The sequence below is a fragment of the Phyllobates terribilis genome, unplaced genomic scaffold (assembly GCF_046119375.1).
Source record: "Phyllobates terribilis strain yellow unplaced genomic scaffold, ASM4611937v1 Scaffold_13__5_contigs__length_258822181, whole genome shotgun sequence".
Lineage (NCBI taxonomy): Eukaryota > Metazoa > Chordata > Amphibia > Anura > Dendrobatidae > Phyllobates > Phyllobates terribilis.
The window spans coordinates 177,765,725-177,786,333 of NW_027362773.1; the positions used below are offsets into that span (position 1 = coordinate 177,765,725).

Sequence of the window (20,609 nt, forward strand, 5' to 3'; positions counted from 1 at the left end):
CTCATGGCAGCGGTGGCCGGGTCTCCATACTCAGTCCCCAACCGCCAATATTTCTCCCGGTGTCGTCCCCGCCTTCCACAAGAACGGGTCCCAGAACATTACCTGTGCCCTCCCCAGTGCACTTACTGGAAGGACCGCTTAACCACAAAAACGTGGACAATTGAATGTGGTCAGGGATGGTACAGAGCCGGTCCACAGTAAAAAAAAAACAGCCACAGAGTGTCCGGGAACCTTCCCACACACTTTTCTTAGCCAGGACTGCTTCTCGGCAGTGTTGGACGGGTCCACCAGAGAACCAGAGAATCCTCCGGTGGGCCCTGGCTTCTCCATCAGGAGAGTTCATAGCGCAAATTTTGCAGCTGCTATGGGGCTCTTTAGCGGGGGAGAAAAGTGGTCACTCAGAATCAAATCCTCTGGTGGGCCCAATGTTCTTCAGTCTCACACTTCTTCTCAGTGAGAGTTGTATTTCACCACAGCCATATTCTTTACTTCGGTGAAAGGACTGGCATAGAGCGAAACTGTATCTACTCTGGGTGTCATTTCTCCCAGGAAGTCCTCTAATGCAGCTTGTTGCATAAGCAATGGCAACCCGTCCAACATCAGCTCACACTTCTCGGTGGTGCTTAGTCACAGACAAAGATCTTTCTTTACACCCTGAATTTAATCACTACAGAGTTGGACAATGGCCTGATATGCAATGCATTTTGAGAAATAGCGTGCATAAGCAAAGCCACGGTTTAGGAGGCCACTGAAGGTCATTAAGTGAAACTCAACAGGGTCTTCTTTCCTCGCTGATTCCACCAAGCCCATTCCCTTGGCTGTGGTTTCGCTAGATAGTAGGTAGGGACAGTGGGAATCTCGTTCATCCATTCATGCGGGCCACTAATTAGATGACGAGACATTTGGCTACCTTAAGAGAGTCATATTTACTCCCGCCGTTTACCCACGCATCATTGAATTTCTTCACTTTGACATTCAGAGCACTGGGCTGAAATCACATTGCGTCAACACCCGTCTCGGGCCTTCGCGATGCTTTCTTTTAATTAAACAGTCGGATTCCCCTGGTCCGCACCAGTTCTAAGTCAGCTGCTAGGCGCTGGCCGAGGCGAGGCACCGTCCGGCCCGGCTCCCCTGCCGCGCCCACCGGGGGCGAACCCGGCGGAACGGGAAGGGGGCGGTGGAGAGGCGCCCTCCGCAGCCTGGGCAAACCACGGGAAGGGCCTGGCGCTCGTCCAGAGTCGCCGCTGCCGCCCGCCTGGACCCCCCCGCCCGATCGTGCCCGGCCCACCCGGATTTTGAAGGGCCAGCGAGAGCTCACCGGACGCCGCCTGAAATGCGACGCTTTCCAAGGCTCGGGCCCCTCTCTCGGGGCGAACCCATTCCAGGCCCGCATTTCACAAAGAAAAGAGGACTCTCCCCGGGGCTCCCGCCGGCTTCTCCGGGATCGTTTGCGTTGCCGCTCTGGGCGCCCCCGCCACCCCCCTTATTTAGGGGGGGGGAGGCGGTGGGCCGCCCATCTCCGCCGCTCTGGGTTCGGGGATCTGAACCCGACTCCCTTTCGATAGGCCGAGGACGACGGAGGCCATTGCCCGTCCCTTCGGAACGGCGCTCGCCCATCACTTAGGACCGACTGACCCATGTTCAACTGCTGTTCACATGGAACCCTTCTCCACTTCGGCCTTCAAAGTTCTCATTTAAATATTTGCTACTACCACCAAGATCTGCACCCGCGGCGGCTCCATTCGGGCCCTCGCCCGGGACTTCAGCGCTCACCGCGGTAGCCCTCCTACTCATCGTGGCCTAGCCCCCGCGGGCTTCGACTGCCTGCGACGGCCGGGTATGGGCCCAACGCTCCAGCGCCATCCATTTTCAGGGCTAGTTGTTCGGCAGGTGAGTTGTTACACACTCCTTAGCAGATTCCGACTTCCATGGCCACCGTCCTGGTGTCTATATCAACCAACACCTTCTCTGGGGTCTGATGAGCGTCGGCATCAGGCGCCTTAACCCGGCATTCGGTTCATCCCGCAGCGCCAGTTCTGCTTACCAAAAGTGGCCCACTGGGGCGCGCATTCCACGCCCGGCTCCAGGCCAGCGAGCCGGGCTTCTTACCCATTTAAAGTTTGAGAATAGGTTGAGATCGTTTCGGCCCCAAGACCTCTAATCTTTCGCTTTACCGGATAAAACTGGGTCTCTGGAGCGCGCCAGCTATCCTGAGGGAAACTTCGGAGGGAACCAGCTACTAGATAGTTCGATTAGTCTTTCGCCCCTATACCCAGGTCAGACGACCGATTTGCACGTCAGGACTGCTGCAGACCTCCACCAGAGTTTCCTCTGGATTCGTCCTGCCCGGGCATAGTTCATCATTTTTCGGGTCCTATCGCGCGCGCTCGTACTCCACCTCCCCGACGGAGCGGGCGAGGCGTGCCAGCGGTGCGCCCGCTGTGTCAACCCCCCGGAGCGGGCGGCGGGATCCCACCTCGGCCGGGGCGACCTGGCCTTCACCTTCATTGCACCGCAAGGCTTCGCGTCGAGCCCTCGGACTCGCGCGCGCGTTAGACTCCTTGGTCCGTGTTTCAAGATGGGTTGGGTGGGTCGCCGACATCACCGCGGACCCCTGGCAACCGGCCTCCCCCTGGGGAGAGGGAGGCGGTGGGCCCTCCCGACTCGGCGGCGCGGTCGGGGCGCACTGAGGACAGTCCGCCCCGGTTGACAGCCGAGCCGGGAGCGGGGGGCCCCCTTCCCCCATTGCCGAGCCCCGCTTCCCCCCGAGGGACCCCCGCCTCCGACCGACAACCTCCCTCGCGGAGGCGGTCGTCTCCCTCGGCCCCGGGCAACGGCGACTGCTGCTGCCAAGAGGGGGATGTAACAGCCAGCCCGGAGCCGGTCGCTGTGCACCACCGCGAAGGAAATGCACCCTGCGGGGGCCAGGCTGCATCCGCCCCCAGCACCCACGGGCCGGTTGTGCCCACCCCCGGAGGGGGAAGAGAGGAAGGCGGCCGCCGGGGTGAGCCGGGGTGGGAAGTAGCGCGGGACCCGTGCCGGCCGACGCCGAACCCGCCTGGCTGAATCCTCCGGGCGGACCGCACGGACCCCACCCGTTTACCTCTTAGCGGTTTCACGCCCTCTTGAACTCTCTCTTCAAAGTTCTTTTCAACTTTCCCTCATGGTACTTGTCCATTATCCGTCTCGCGCCGGTATTTAGCCTTAGATGGAGTTTACCACCCGCTTTGGGCTGCATTCACAAATAACCCGACTCTGGGGAGACCGGGTCCCGCCGCGCTGGGGCCGCTACCGGCCTACCACCATCCGCGGGCTGGGGCCACTATTAAAAGGACCCCACCCGTTTACCTCTTAGCGGTTTCACGCCCTCTTGAACTCTCTCTTCAAAGTTCTTTTCAACTTTCCCTCATGGTACTTGTCCATTATCCGTCTCGCGCCGGTATTTAGCCTTAGATGGAGTTTACCACCCGCTTTGGGCTGCATTCACAAATAACCCGACTCTGGGGAGACCGGGTCCCGCCGCGCTGGGGCCGCTACCGGCCTACCACCATCCGCGGGCTGGGGCCACTATTAAAAGGACTCGGGCCCCCGAGCGACGTCGGGGTGGTCCGGTCTCCCGTACGCCACATCTCCCGATGCCCGCCGGGCGGACGGGGATTCGGCGCTGGGCTTTTCCCTCTTCACTCGCCGTTACTGAGGGAATCCTGGTTAGTTTCTTTTCCTCCGCTTAGTAAAATGCTTAAATTCAGCGGGTCGCCACATCTGATCTGAGGTCTTTAGTTGGGTCTGCGAGCGTGCCCTTCCACGCCGCCCCAGGCGGCTACCCCCCAACTCCTGGAAGCTCCGGAGGCAGCCCTGTGTCTCCACAGACAGCCTTGCGGCACGCTCTGCGTCGGGGCGGAGGGTAACCGGGTGGGTGGGTCTGACTTTGGGGGACGTAAGGGAGAGAGAGAGAGGGCGTCGGGGCGCGAAGCCTCGGGCCTCCCTCTGAAAATCCCTTGCGACGGAACCCCAGCCATGCCACGGAGGCGATGGACGGAGGGGCGACCATCAGACAGGCGTAGCCCCGGGAGCAACCCGGGGCCGCAAGGTGCATTCGAAGTGTCGATGATCAATGTGTCCTGCAATTCACACTAATTCTAGCTAGCTGCGTTCTTCATCGACGCGTGAGCCGAGTGATCCACCGTCAAGAGTCGCGCTTCTGGGTCCGGGCGCTCTGGGGCGCCCGGTTTTTAATACGTCGGTCGGCAACAGAGGGGGTGCATCGGGGGTTTTCTCTCGGCCCTGTTGCCCCGGGCGCTCTGCTTCCGCCGTCCCTCGAAGGGCTCGAGGCTTCTCGACCTACCCCCCGGTCCCGCAACACCGAGGAGAGGGGTATACGGGCGAACGGGTGAACGATACCCGGGACGGCCTTTCATGTGGGTTATTTTCCAGGGCAGGGGAACACGGCAGGGCCCCGCGAGGCCGGGCGTCTGTCGGGACTACGGAGCAAGAGGGGCTCCCCGCACCCTCCTGTCGTCGTCTGCCCGGCGATAACCCTCGCTGGCCCGTTGCCGCCCCCCGCGTGCGGGTTACGCCGGCGGAGCGGAAGGATCCTGCCACACCCCCTTCGGGCAGGGGAAGGCAGTTGGGGAAATCGGCTCCCGGCTCCTCGGTTCGGTCATCGCTTCGTTAATGATCCTTCTGCAGGTTCACCTACGGAAACCTTGTTACGACTTTTACTTCCTCTAGATAGTCAAGTTCGATCGTCTTCTCGGCTCTCTGCCAGGGTCTTGGTGGACCCTGGCAGCGCCGATCCAAGGACCTCACTAAACCATCCAATCGGTAGTAGCGACGGGCGGTGTGTACAAAGGGCAGGGACTTAATCAACGCGAGCTTATGACCCGCACTTACTGGGAATTCCTCGCTCACGGGGAAGAATTGCAATCCCCGATCCCCATCACGAACGGGGTTCAGCGGGTTATCCGCACCTGACGGTGAAGGATAGACACACGCTGGTCTGTTCAGTGTAGCGCGCGTGCAGCCCCGGACATCTAAGGGCATCACAGACCTCTTATTGCTCGATCTCGCGTGGCTGAGCGCCACTTGTCCCTCTAAGAAGCTGGACGCGGACAACGGGGGGTCGCGTAGCTAATTAACATGCCGGAGTCTCGTTCGTTATCGGAATTAACCAGACAAATAGCTCCACCAACTAAGAACGGCCATGCACCACCACCCACAGAATTGAGAAAGAGCTTTCAATCTGTCAATCCTTTCCGTGTCCGGGCCGGGGGAGGTTTCCCGTGTTGAGTCAAATTAAGCCGCAGACTCCACTCCTGGTGGTGCCCTTCCGTCAATTCCTTTAAGTTTCAGCTTTGCACCCATACTCTCCCCGGAACCCAAAGACTTTGGTTTCCCGGACGCTGCTCGGCGGGTCATGGGAATAACGCCGCCGGATCGCCAGTTGGCATAATTTATGGTCAGAACTACGACGGTATCTGATCGTCTTCGAACCTCCGATTTTCATTCTTGATTAATGAAAACATTCTTGGTAAATGCTTTAGCTTTGGTTCGTTTTGCACCGGTCCAAGAATTTCACCTCTAGCGGCGCAATACGGATGCCCCCGGCCGTCCCTCTTAATCATGGCCCCAGTTCCGACAACCAACAAAATAGAACCGGAGTCCTATTCCATTATTCCTAGCTGGAGTATTCAGGCGTGGCTGCCTGCTTTTAACACTCTAATTTTTTCAAAGTAAATGCTTCGTGCCCCCGGGACACTCAGTCAAGAGCATCGGGCAGGCGCCCCAAGGCAAAGGGACTGGGACTGGCGGTAGCACACCTTGCGGCGGACCGCCAACTCGATCCCAAGATCCAACTACGAGCTTTTTAACTGCAGCAGCTTTAGTGTACGCTACTGGAGCTGGAACTCTTTTTTTATTTATAAAAGTACAAAAACACAAAAACAAAACACAAATACTAACCACAAATACAAACATTATACAAGAAAAACCAAAAACCCCAGCAAGACAAGTCCAAATCCAAAATTATACAGAGTCCAACAAACTAACACATGACACTTGACACTAAACACAAGACACAAAACGTCCTCGTTTTTCCAAAAGACCCCCCAGCAAGGGAAGACCTTCCGTACCTACCAGTCAGGCCACGCCCTAAAGCGCACAAGACCCCTAACATCCGCAACACTCATACCTGCACATTCACACCTAACCCCAAAAAGGAAAACTAAATAACAGGCCAACCGCCCAAAATAAGAGATGGGCCACCTGGCCAAAACTAACACTCTACACACACAATTTTTTTTTATTTAATTTTTTTTTTCCCCCACCACCATTTTTAAACACCCAAGGTCCCACAAAAGTCTGTAGCCTCTTAACACCAACAAGATCCCACGAAAGTTTGTGGCCATATACACGCAAAATGGGTCCTTTTTCCCGAATCCCGCATGACGTCCATTTTTCTTTTTTTTCTACAAAACACCCCTTCCCCCTCCCCCCTGAAACCCCCCACCCAACCTAAAACTACACCCCCCCACGCGCGATACACATACATATACATACAATACACAACATAACAAGTCTGTTTTAACAATATACTTAGCTGTGACATGATAATATAAACTAACCACAAAGAATCAACCATAAATCAAAAATCAGACCCAAGTTCAGTGCTTGCAAGCCCTATATTCCGATTCCAATACCGCAAAACAAAAAACTACAATGTGAGGGGAGCAGCCCACCACCAGGAAACTGAAGACTACAGAGGCTCTCACCCTAATGTAACACACAACACCCTGTCCCTCCCTATTAAAGAAAAGAAAAAACCTGTCCCTAGCGCCCTACCAATCTTTCCCTACCTTTCCCTACCTGTCCCTCACTGACCCTCACTACTAACCTAATACTAAACTACCTATCCCTGACGACTGTCCCTGTCTGTCCCTCCCTGACCCTACACAACTACCTGACCCTACAAATAAATATAAAATATAGAAGGAGACTAACTCACCATATCACAGACACACGTAACCTAACTCTCCCTAGGGCACATTAAATGAGAACCCCCTCCATAGAAGGGAAGCCCTCCATGCACCCAGCCTCTCATACTCCAGCGAGCGCACTTTTGCCAGGTCACCCAGGATGTTCCTAATTACCTCTTCCCGCGGGAGGGCTCTCTGCTGGGTGGACACTCAGCAACTTGTGTTCCACGTGTAAAACCTAGTCACTAAGCTAACTAAGAAAACAGTGCCCCGATCTTGGCCACCAAGGGATCTGAATGCCCCATAGGCCCACTCCGCATATGAAAGGCCTGCCAGCCTGGGTCAGCCAATGGAAGCACCCACCCTACTGTAGACCTCTGTATTAAAGGGACACCGAAGCAGGAAGTGCTCCATGCTCTCAAGCATGCCGCCACACTCCTCGCGGGGACAATCACGGTCATCAGAGTTCCTGTACTTCAGGTTGTCCCTCACATATAGTCTCCCATGGAAGCAGCGCCAAGCCAAGTCCCAAAACTTCAAGGGGATCCGTTTAGAGTTCAATAACCCAAGCCCTACCTCCAGATCCTGGCTCGGGCAATCCTTGAGCATCAGTGGCTTCTGAAAGTGGGTCAACAGGACCCTATTGTCAAGTAACCTCCTTGACAAGGTCCTGATCTCCCATACTCCCAGACCCCACTGACAGATCACCTTCAGAACCGGGGTAGCATAAGCCGGAAGATGCCTATGAGGCGTTGGAAGGTCCTTCACCTGCCCTCCTGTGTCCAATTCCTGGAAGAAAGGCCGAAACCACCCCCTACAGGAGAATACCCATGGAGGAGCCATCTCTAACCAGAAGTTGGCGATGTTTGCCTTAATAAAGGTGTTTACTAGGAACACCACTGGGTTGACCATACCCAACCCTCCTAGTCTCCTCGTGCGGTATGTGACCTCCCTCTTGAGATGCAGACGCTGCCCAGGTATATTAGTAAAGGAAGCAAATACCCTTTGGCCAGGATAACCCTTTCCCTCAGGGTCAGGGACCAACCCTTCCACTGATCCACCTTCTGGGTGGCAATCTTAAGTCTGTCCTCCCAGTTTTGCTGGGGGTAGTCCCCCGGGCCGAAACTGATGCCTAGTATTTTTGCTGTGGCCTGAGGCCCTGGAAGGGTGTCCGGGAGATCAAAACTAGGGTCTCTCCCTCCCAGCCAGAGACTTTCACACTTATCCCGGTTGATCATGGACCCGGATGCCACCGAGTAGCTCTCAACCTCAGACATGACCCAATCGGCCTCCCTTTCGAGGTTATAAAAAGGGAAACGTTGTCGGCGTACGCCACTACCCTCAAGGTGGCATCTGGCTCCGCCTGGTTCATCCTGACTCCCACCAACGGTCCGCGCTCCACCCTCCTTTGAAGGGGGTCGATCGCAAACATGTATAACAGTGGGCTCAGAGGACAGCCCTGGCGGACACCAGACTTCACCTCAAAAGGGGGTCCGATCCAACCGTTCACGAGCGGAAAAGTCTCTGCCCCATTGTATAAAACTCTCAAGCAATCAACAAACCTCCCGGGCAGACCGTACCTCAGAAAGACGGACCAGAGGTACTCGTGGTTAACCCGGTCAAAGGCTTTCGCCTGGTCTAAGCTCAGCAAGTACCCCTTCCAGTGACCTGCCCTGCTCTGCTCCACTGCCTCTCGGACACCGAGCACAGCACTAAATGTGCTGCGGCCTGGAACAGAGCAGTGCTGGGCCCCCGAAAAGAGCCGGGGTGCGAATTTCACCAACCGATTAAAAAGCACTTTTGGCAGAATCTTTCGGCCTGTATTGAGAAGCGCTATGGGACGCCAATTCTCAATACGAGACTAGTCTTTACCTTTTGACAGAATAATCTGGGCTGACTTCCTCATTGAACTGGGCAGAGCGTCCGAGGAGAGACACTCATTAAACACCTCAGCCAAGAGGGGGACCAAGGAGTCCCTAAGAGTCTTGTAAAACTCGGATGTTAAGCCGCCATCCGGACCAGGCGACTTTTTGGGCCGGAGCCCATCAATCGCCCGTCTCACTTCCTCTTCCCTGATTGCTTCTGCCAAAACATGAAGAGAGGGGTCATCCCTTGGCTCAATGATGGTTTCAGCCAGGAAAGCCGACATCTCATCCCGATCATAGAATCATAGAATGGTAGAGTTGGAGGGGACCTCCTGGGTCATCTGGTCCAACCTCCTCCTTAAAGCAGGATTCACTAAATCATCTCAGACAGATATCTGTCCAGCCTCTGTTTGAAGACGTCCATTGAAGGGGAACTTACCACCTCTCGTGGCAGCCTGTTCCACCCTCACTGTCAAAAAGTTTTTTCTAATATCTAATCTGTGTCTCCTCCCATTCAGTTTCATCCCATTGCTTCTAGTCTTTCCTTGTGCAAATGAGAATAAAGATGATCCTTCTACAATGTGACAGCCCTTGAGATATTTGTAGACAGCTATTAAGTCTCCTCTCAGTCTTCTTTTTTGCAAGCTAAACATTCCCAAATCCTGCAACCGTTCCTCATAGGACATGGTTTGCAGACCGGTCACCATTCTGGTCGCTCTTCTCTGAACTTGCTCCAGTTTGTCGATGTCTTTTTTAAAATGTGGTGCACAAAAATGGATGCAGTATCCAGATGAGGTCTGACCAAAGAGGAGTAAAGTGCGATAAAGTGCGATAATGACTTCACGTGATCTTCACGTGATCTAGACTGTATGCTTCTGTTAATACATCCCAGAATTGTATTTGCCTTTTTTGCAGCTGCATCACACTGTTGACTCATGTTCAGTCTATTATCTATTAGTATACCTAAGTCTTTTTCACATGTACTGTTGCTTAGCTCTATTCCTCCCATTCTGTATATGGTTTTTTGATTTTTATTGCCCAGATGTAGTACTTTGCATTTTTCCCTGTTAAAAACCATTCTGTTAGTTGCTGCCCACTGCTCCAGTTTATTTAGGTCTTTTTGAATCCTCTCTCTCTCGCTTTGTGTCATCAGCAAATTTAATCAGTTTACCCTCAATTCCTTCATCTAAATCATTGATAAAGATCTTGAACAATACAGGTCCCAGGACAGAGCCCTGTGGTACCCCACTTGAGACATTCATCCAACTGGATGTGAATCCATTTACGACCACTCTTTGAGTCCGATCACTAAGCCAGTTATGAATCCACCTAACAGTTGCCTTGTCTATTCCATACTTGGTAATTTTTTCAATAAGGATGGTGTGAGATACTTTGTCAAATGCTTTGCTGAAGTCAAGATATACTATATCTACAGCATTTCACTGATCCACACCAGTCAGTGATTCTGTCATAGAAGGAAATTAAGTTAGTCTGACATGACTTGTTAGTTACAAACCCATACTGACTCTGGTTAATCACTTCATTCTTATCCAGGTACTTACATACATGTTGTTTAATAATTTGTTCAAAGATCTTTCCTGGTATAGAAGTCAGACTCACCGGCCTATAGTTCCCTGGGTCCACCTTCTTCCCCTTTTTGAAGATTAGGTTCCCTCCTCCCCAAGAGGTGCAAGTAGAAGGATCTGACCACCTCCAGGATCCCTGATTTGGATCTGTTCAGGGACCCCGTACTGTCGATCAGTCCTGTTACCACCTTACAACTCACTGACATCCTGCAGTTCCTGTAAGGGTCGGGCAAGCGGTACCTCCCGAAATCCCTCTCAAAAACCAAGGATGTGTGCCTATCATACTGGCACCCCTTGAGCAAGGCCTTCACCCTGGAGATTTCCTCACGGTCCCCTCCAGTCGAGACGAGCTGCTCGAGTTTCCTCCCCAGATCCCGATACAGACGGTGCCTGTTTAGGCCCCTGAGGCTCTAGAGCTGACGGAAGAACCTTGCAACCCTTCTTTTGAAGATCTCCCACCCACAACTCAGAATTAGTACTACAGAGACCCAAGAGAGGTACCTGGCTCTGAAGAAATTCCTCGAAGGATTGTCTTACATCAGCTTCTTCCAACAGGGACAAATTCAGCTTCCATAGGCCTCTCCCGATCCGGGGGGGTCTCTGTAACATTCAAGGAAAAGAAAATGAAACAGTGATCGGAGAATTCCACCTCAACAGTGGACACTGCAGAAGAGACAGCCTCCTCCTTTAAAAAAACCTATCTATCCTAGACCTACTGCTACCCCTATGAAAGGTGAAACCCCCGTGACCTGGGGTGTGCCGGATGTGGACATCCACCAAGCTTCACTTGCTATGCTATTCAGGGCTATGCTATCATAAGCCAGCCGGTCTCCGGGGCCTCCCCTATCACGGGATCTAGTTACAGTGTTAAAATCCCCACCGAAGACCACCTGCCGGCTTGTAAAAAGATAGGGCTTGACCTTCAGGAAGAGACATTTACGGTCCCACTTAGATTGCGGGCCGTAGACATTAATGAGCCGGAGCTCCTGTCCCCTCATGAAGACGTCAAGAACCAAGCACCTCCCCATTTCTATCACCTGTCTGCATTCCACCGAAGCGGCCTTAAAAAGGACCACTACCCCGCTATACGGCTCGGCCGCAAAAGACCAGTATGAGGGCCCACACCTCCACTCCCTCTTTGCTTTATAAATGGCCCCGATGTCTGTTAGTCTGGTCTCCTGCAAAAATAAAATGTCAGCCTCAACTCGGGTGAAAAAATCAAAGGCCGTAAATCTGGGGGCATCTGACTTTATACTGGCGACAGTAACCGATGCCAGAGTCAACGGGGTAGGTTCCGCCATCATTGGTGATTGAGTTAGATTGCCTTCCTTTTCACCGTACTCCCCTTCTTCCTCTCGCCTTTGGAGGAGGAGCCCGAGTCACCCCTCCTCTTTAGGGATACCGAGGTGTCCAAGCCTGCCCCTCCAGCATCAGACACCAACTTCCCAGCACAGGTTACCTCGCCTCTGGACCCCGGGGCAGTGTCCCCCCCCCCCCAGGGCAACCGAGTCCCCCGGGGGACAGACCCTGCCGCCCCCTGAAGGCACCCCAGATGTTGTCTCCGGCTCCTTACCCCTGACCTCCGACACAGCAGAGTCATCGAGGGCTTGGAAGCGATTGGAGAGGGGGATCAGAGGGAAGCCGGTGAGCCCTTCCGTAGGCACCGTAGCGGACAGGGGGGGGGCTTTAGTTTTTTTTTACCCTTTTCCTGTTCTTTTCCCTCCGACTACTGGTACTTTTGTCACCTGATTTTTTTGGCTGCTCCACCACCTCCTCATCCAGACTTTCATACTGGGAGGAGTTATTGGAAGCAGCCGCCTCCTCCCTCTCCATCCTCCTGATCTCCTCGCTCACCGCCTTTTCCCCCAGGGCCTCAGAGGCTCCAGCTGCAACCTCCGGAGAGGGGACAGTCATCACCCCAGTCACCTGAGGCTTATCCTGCCCCCTGTCCCTTCGGTGGCCCACCTGTTGCCACTGGCGGGCAGATGTATTTGCCTCACCTTTCCTCACTGACCCCTCAGCTCCCCTCCCGCCCCCACCTCCAGTTCCAGCAGAGGATGAACCACTGGGGACCCCCCCATGGCCCTCCTCCGCCTGACCAGAGATGGTGTTGGAAAACAAACGGGGGCAGCGGCTATACGGGTGACCTAGATCACCACACAGGTGACACCTAATGTCACCACAGGCCGCGGCCAGATGACCTACCCAGCCACACAAGGCACATTTCTGCACCTTGCAGCCCACGCTGAAGTGGCGGGGGTCACCGCACCTGTGGCAGACCTTCGGCTGCCCCTGGTAGAAGATCAGGATCCTGTCCCTCCCCAGGAATGCCGAGGAGGGGATGTGGGTGACAGTACCACCTGAAACCTTCAATTTCATCATGAAGGTCCAGCCCCCTGACCAAATGCCGAACTCGTCCCTGTTCTTCTTTGGGACCTCCGTGACTTCCCCATAACGAGAAAGCCACGTCATAATATCGATCCCAGAGAGTGACTCGTTATTTGTTAGAACGGTCACCCTATTTACACCATTTTGGCGAGACACCGCCTGTACGGCAAAGTCTCGCCAGCCGGGCTCCCCCTTCACCAGTTCAAAATTCGACCAGAAAAGCTCTAAGCCCTCTGGCCGAACAAAACTGATGTCAAAGATGGAGGTACCAAAAGGATGGATCAGGGCAAAGATGTCAATCGCCCTGAAGTCAATCTTCAGGAGGAGCTCCACGACCCTCACTCTAGGCGGGCACGCTTCACTACCCCTCCACCGAAGATGGACCACATTCCTCCTGGCCACCCCCTGCCCGGCTGTCAGGAGGGACCACACTGTTTCCCCCTACCTTTTATCTTGGAAGGCAGCCTGGCCATGCCTGTCCAGCCAAAAGGCCAGATCCACCTCTCTTCCCTCTACCGTGATCGTCCGTTCTCCCTTCTTGAGGGCCTACAGAAAACGGCGTCGCAAGTCACCGTCCCTGAGGTCCAGAGGCGAGGAAACCCCCCGAGAGGACCCCGAGGCCCCGGCCACTACCCCTGCAAAACTCTGGGGCCCTCCCCATGCTCCCCGCTACCAACAGACACTCCACTCCCACACCCTACCGCAGACACAACCCCATTCGCATCCTCAGCCACAAGCACGTCCGTACGCACACGATTCCCATTTATATCCACAATCACCCCACTCGCCCCGCTCCCACTCCAATGCGCACTGGGGTCATTGTGTTTTGTTTTCTGGGCAGACTTTTTATGCACTGCTGTAATTCCACTTTCCACATTACAGGTGTTGCTGGTATTGCCACCTGCTGGCGGCGCCTTTCCTGCTGGAGGGGTTTGTACACTGGGCACACTATGTGCTGCTAGCCCTTTAAGGACCACACTGCATGCTTTAAGTAGTGCAGCACTACTGCTCCCAGTATTCCTGGAGCTTCATGCTTTACTGGCAGGAAGAGAGCCAGGTGTAGCTCCTCCTCCTGCACAATCCAGCCCTGCTGCAGCTTTCCTGGACACCCGCACTGCCAGAGCCCCTGCCCCAGGTAAGCCCCCAGACACAGGGGACCCCGACACTCAGGCACCCGCATCAGCCGCCCCCACACTGGTGCAGACCGTAGCTGCGGTCTCTGTTACTCCAGGAGCGGCCGCCGCCACTAAGCCCCGCCCACGTGGGCGGACACGGCCCAGGAAGCCACGCCCCCAGCGCCCGGCAGCACAGCTCCATGGGGCTCCTCCTACATGGGCGGGTACCGCTCGCGAAACCACGTCCCCTGCACCTGGCAGCACAGTGCAGCCATCTGAGGCCACTCCCACATGGGTGGGGGATGCCAAGGGGCCACACACCCCGAAAGCGGCCGCGCAGGGACCCCCAGAGCCGACCCGGAGCCGGGTTTACTCTTAGGGGTCCCAGGTCTAGCAGCACCAGTTCTCAGGGGCACAGCACCCCCCACCGTCACCCCCTTGGCCACAAAGAGCTTGGCCACAGCAACTCTGGCAGCCGGCCCCAGGCTAGGCCACTCCCCCTCGGCGTCCACCGGCAGCCCCACCACCTTCTTTTTACGAGCCTGCTCTGCCGGAGCCACAGGCCCTGCACTCTTTGCTTTACTTGGTGCATTTCCAGATGCCTGGGTCCCCAAAGGTGATCCAGTTTTTTTAACGGATCCGTGAGTGGGGGACCCAGACACCTTCCCAGCACACGCCGCCGAAGATGCGGCCCCAGCTGCCGGTGTGCCGCCAGCAGTGCGGGTGGCAGCGGCAGTTACACTCGCTGCCCCCCACACGCCAGCAGGCACACCAGGTGCCAGGCCAGCCCCCTCTCTCACAAAGGACCCAGTCTGAGCACCACCATAGATTTTGCCCGCCGCCGGGACGCCCTCCGTGCCATGCTCCATGTCAGACACATCTGACATACCACCTTCATTACTACAAACAGAGGCAGCGCTCTGCGTGCCATGGCCTACAGTCTCCCCGCTCCCTCGCTGCGGACCCACAACAGAGCCCGAGCCGGGGTGGGTAGCGGGTCTCGCATAACGGGACTGGGGGGCCCCAGAGAGGGGGACAAACACAAATTTATGTGCCACAGATGTTTTTTTCTTTTTCTTTGCTTTCTTCCTCTTCGTCCCCCTCCCGGTTGCCTCGTCCTCGCAGATCTCGTCCCTGAACATCAGCTGTTCAAAACGTACAAGGGACTCGATCTGCCTGATCTGCTTCATGATGAGGCAACCCCACTCACTGCTGCTACTACCGTCATCCTCATCCTCCCCTTCGCTCCTGCTGCCCTCTGAAGGGCTGGAATCAGATGGGAGAGCCATCTGCTAAGGGGCTATCCCGCTATGCGATGCCTGGAGATCACTTACCAGGCCACCAGATGGCGGACAGGGCGCGACCTCCTTCTCGCAGTCCTCTTCCTCCTCCTCATCCTCCACAGCCACCACCTGGCTGGAGCTCCGTGACCCCTCCAGAGTTCCACCGGCAATGGCCCTGAACCAGTCATCGTTCTCCAGCTTTTCTTTGAATGGCCCACTGCCGGCCAGGATGACACACCACCGACTCTCCACCTCCTGGATGGTTTTCTTTATCCTTCTGACCGCGGCGGATAGATAAGGCTTTTTGCTGCTAGAGGCCCTGACGGACCTCTCCTGAGCTACCCTCAACTCTCCCCAGAGGGATTTTAGCTTCCTAGAGGCGTCCTCATACTCGCAGAGGTGCACATGGATGCGGGAGCCATAGCTGACCGTGGACTCCTTCACCACCTTGGTGCCCCAATCAAGGGGCACCGCTGCAGCACCCCTGCTCGTACTCGGCCTACCTCCGGGGGGAGGAGCCGCCGCGGCCTTGGCCTCGGGGGTCCCTCTGGTCTTCATGCCGGACCCCTTGCCTTTTCCGGACCTGGTCATACCAGCCACGATGGTATTCCTCCCACCTCCCGCCGGCTTGGACCGGGGGGCAGGAGCCGGGGACCCAGCCCCGGAGGCCAATCCCACAGCAAGTCTGTTTTCCTGGGAAGGGGGCAGACAAAAAGTCCCAGATGGAAAAACAAAACCTCCCTTCCCAGGAGCTCTCTCCACACACCAAACACAGCAGCACACGGCAGGCTCCGCCTCTTCCTCTTCCTGCTACCGCGGCTGCTGGCAGCAGACTTGCCCTCCAATAGATCCTTGTTAAAGTATTTCAAGTGTACTCATTCCAATTACATAGCCTCGAAAGAGTCCTGTATTGTTATTTTTTCGTCACTGCCTCACCGGGTCGGGAGTGGGTAATTTGCGCGCCTGTTGCCTTCCTTGGATGTGGTAGCCGTTTCTCAGGCTCCCTCTCCGGAATCGAACCCTGATTCTCCATTACCCGTGATCACCATGGTAGGCACAGAAAGTACCATCGAAAGTTGATTGGGCAGACACCCGAATGGACCGTCGCCGTCACAGGGACGTGCGATCGGCCCGAGGTTATGCAGAGACGCAATGCTTACGGGGAGAGCGCGGCAGGGTGGAGGCCGCGGAGGACCATCCCGACACCGCGCCCGGGACACCGGATTAGTTTTGGTCTGATAAATGCATGCATCCCTGGCGGTCAGCGCTCGTTTGCACGTATTAGCTCTAGAATTACCACAGTTGTCCGAGTCAACGGTTTGGAGCGATCAAACTGATAACTGATTTAATGAGCCATTCGCAGTTTCACTGTACCGTCCATGTGTACTTACACATGCATGGCTTAATCTTTGAGACAAGCATATGCTACTGGCAGGATCAACCAGGTAGCCCCCCAACATGACTGGACCGCGTCAAGGTTCAGGAGAGGAGAGGCCTGCGGGAAGAGAGGGCAGAAGAACCCCACGGCGGCCGGGCGCCCGGTCGGAACGGAAAAAGGCAGGGCGTGCGGCATCCGTAGAGGATGCGGGATGGCATGAGGCTTCCCTGGGGGGCCGGGGAGCTGAGCCCTCGTAGCACTCGGGGACCTGTGCGGGAGGAGCGGCTCGCTGTGCGGTGCGTGGTCCTGAAGCGGCAAGTGTCTGGAAAACACCCATTGCACGGGGAGGGTGAGGTGACTGGCCTCTGGAGGATGCCACAGCCGCCCCCATCTCACCAACCGCACCCAAGACGACACACAGGGTCGACACACAGGCTTAGACCTGCCTCTGCCGCGAGGGGTCATCGACCCACCGGCAGACAGGCACGAGGATTGGGAGAGGGGAGCTGGCCGTTGGGGTCCTCCGCAGATCCGGCACTAACCCAGCGATGCGGAGGTCGCGAGGGTGGTTATCGGCCTGGCCGTGTCGGGGTCACCCTCCAGCATAGTCCCTCTTCCCGCTCGCGCCCGTAACCTCAAAGGGATGCCCGAGCGGCTTTTCTTCCCAGGGCGGGAACGTGGGGATCCCAGGTTGGCCTTTCACCGTACTGCCTACCTCTTGGCTCTCGTTCCTTCTCCCGTTCTCCATCTAACCCCTCGGCTCTGGGGTTTCCACTCTCCCTCTCTCTCCTTCTCCCTGCCGAGCCACCACGGAGGATGACGGCCGAGGGGGAAGGCGACGGTTGGTCTGGGGCACACCACGCGGTGAGAACCCCCTTGCCTGCCTCCACACCTCTGTTGTCCTCCCCACTGACATAGGGGCTCGGGAAAAGACTGGAAAGCGCGAAGCTCGGCAGTGGCGCGGAGATACCACCCACCGCCGCCGCTGTCACCACCGCCGTGGAGGCCGCCCTTGCGGACACGAGGGGCGGCGCGGGCCTCCGCTGGCCGGGTACGCATCTGGAAGAAAAGGGCCGCCCTCAGAGAAGATCGTTGTGCTTCCCCGCACAGGGAGCGATTCGGATGATGGGCCCCCACGCCTGGATGGGTGGGTGCCTCGCCATTCGCCTGTGCGGGTCATCGGACCGCTGCCTTCGCTCGGGTCAAACTCCCCATGGCTCGGCCACCTCCGCGGACGGGAGGCGAGGCCGGCGTGCGCGCCCAAAGATAGGTGTTGAAAGCCCGGAGGTAGAGGGGGAAGGGGACCGCTCACCTTAAGCCGGTGCGGGCTCCAAAGCATGGGCCGAGTGAGCGGCACCACCTCCCCACCCGGGAGCGCTGCGCCAGATCGATCGGAGGAAGAGCAGGGGTGCGTGTAGGGACTTGCCCACGTACGGAGGCTGCAAACCCCTGTCATCGGGAGATACGTGCCCACAAGTCCTGGAAGCGTGACTCGGGTACAGGCGCCCTTGCAGAAGGGGTACTGGATGTGGAAGAGCACTGGGGTCGAAGTCGCAAAAGCATCCGCCCTCATGGAGCCTCTCCTCGGCCTAAAAATCCAGATTTTAGCCTTGACGGCGCCTCCATGTGGAGAACCAGGGCCCGTGGGGCGGGTCTGGCCGAGCTCACTTCAACCCAGGAACACCTCTCTGACTTGGGACGGGCGACCGGCAAAAGTCCCCCCCACGCAGCTGCGTAAGCCTGGGTTCAGCCAAGGTGCAGACCTCCAGCCGAACAGGGACTCAAAGCCAAGATGCGTACCTGAGGCTACGGAGGTGAAAACCAGCTTAAATGAGTCTAAATGTGTCAGGGTAGAGAGGTACTACTCTCTCATATATTCTGCCGGTGGTATGGAAAACTGGGTCTTTGCATTGAGTGTCACCCTATACCCTCTCAAGGGACGCTTGCAAAAAAGTGTCCGATCGCTTGGAACTGTCAGGCGTATTCTGCTCCCAGAAATTTCCTCATTCTGGTTCTTTTTCACTTTTTGTCTCTTTTGCGACATCTAGTGGGCAGGCTGCATTACTGCAATCCAAAACGCTTGGAACTGGTGAGCGGGTTCAATTTACCAACGTTCTGCGGGTCCTGAAAGTCAAAATTGTGACTTCTGAAAACGAATAAGTATCAAGGACTCATCGGGCGAATCGCTCTGGAACTGAAATCGGACACTCTCACTGAAATTTCTCCCTCTCTGGTAGTCTGACACGCGCCAGAAAAATGACTAAGTCAGAAAAATCTAATTTTTTGACTTTTTTTCCGCTTTTTATAAAATCTCCGCCCTTGCAATATTCACTTTACCCACACATTTGGAACCCTCCTGGGGTACCCTTACACATATTATACCCTCATTCAGCGGAGGTTTTCACAAAAAAGTGAAATTTCCAAAAAAGTCAGAAAAACGACTAAGTATCAAGGACTCTTTGGGCAAATCGCTCTGGAACTGAAATCGGATACTCTCACTGACATTTCCCCCCCTCTCTGGAAGTTTGCACAGATATTTCCCATAAGCTAACCACGCAAACCAAATGTCTGAAAATGAGGTTTCTCTCATAGAGAGCAATAGAACAAACGTATATGAGATAGGTTAGGGTTAGGGTTTAGGGTTAGGGTCACGGTTAGGGTTAGGGTACCTTAGGGTTAGGGTTAGGGTGTTAGGGTTAGGGCTAAGGTTTAGGGTTAGGGGTTAGGGTTAGGGTTGGGGTTGGGGTTAGGGTTAGGGTTGGGGTTGGGGTTAGGGTTAGGTTTTTCCCGCCAACGCTGCTGATGCTTTTCAACCGTGCAGGTGGCTACCTTATGGGTGTCTCAACCCCTGAGATGCCGTATAGAAGATAAGGACGAATATATCCAGGTTTGAATATTTCCAGCAGCACTACAGGTGATTTGCACCCGTGCGAGTGACTCATCACCTGTTACGCGAGAGCAGTGATTAGCCCCTAGAGCGGAAACTAATCAGCCGAGCGGCTGATGCAGCCTGGATGTGTGCAGCAGAAATTCAGATCACCTCCGCTGCAGATGCAAGGACTTTAAAGCTCCATTTGACTGCGGGAAACGTGTCGCTATGAAGCGGTAAGTAGCAGTTATTCGTCGCCCGCATATAGGTGAATGTAACCGCCACACCAGGCTGCGGCGGACCCCATGTTGCATGGTTGTAAAACCGCAGTGAACGTTTGTGTTGCTTATTTCCCCACAGCCACCAACGTACACCGCTGACTTGCCCCGTGTGCCACAGGGTGACGAGATATCTGTCCACACATCTGAGAAGGGTGTGCATGAGGTCCGAAAGCGACTCGGAGATAAAAAAAATCTTGGCTATCGCCAAAGATCGACTTAGACTTGTCGCGGCTAAGGGCACAGCTATACTATTTAGCGAGCTCAAACCTCTGCAATCCCTGGAAGATACGGTAGCATTTGCCGAAAGCCGTGGGTATTTTATAGTGAACAAATCTACATTTCAGTTAGACAACATAACGCTGACCTCTGTAGGACAGACCCAGGCGCCAACAGACTGTTTGCCCCCATTCTACATGCCCCCTGTGGAGTCATATTCACATATGATGGACGCGCCTGTCCCTGAACAGTCTGCAGAAGATTTTGAGGGAGCCCCATGCCCCGAGTCGGACCCCATTGAGGCCACGGATGGCAGCACACAAAAAATTCAGTCTAGGCAATGGAGAAACGAAAGCTCCCTGGCTAGAACGGCCGCCGGCTTGTATAAGCGTCACTCAGTGAATAGCCCCATGTTGAAGAGCTTCCACACATATTTGACAGTCACCTGTGGGGTCCCTAATTGTAACCAGGAGGTATCGAATGTTGCGCGGTATCTTTTCTTTATCAACCCAAGATTTATAACTCTGGAGTACTTAACCAAACCAACAAAAGTGAATGATTTTTTTTAAAAACTCAGCAGCCTCAAACTATCGAACCAGACCTCCCTCAAAATACTGAAGCACATTCAGCGATTCACCACCTATCAGATGAGGG

General features: G+C 55.4%; 1 non-coding gene across 1 annotated transcript; it reads right to left on the bottom strand.

Moving 5' to 3' along the window:
* Positions 1–4,044: 4,044 nt before the first annotated feature.
* LOC141174701 (5.8S ribosomal RNA) lies at positions 4,045–4,195 on the bottom strand. Its single transcript, XR_012252959.1, has one exon. It is a non-coding gene; the product is annotated as a 5.8S ribosomal RNA (ribosomal RNA).
* Between the last annotated feature and the right edge of the window lie 16,414 nt (positions 4,196–20,609).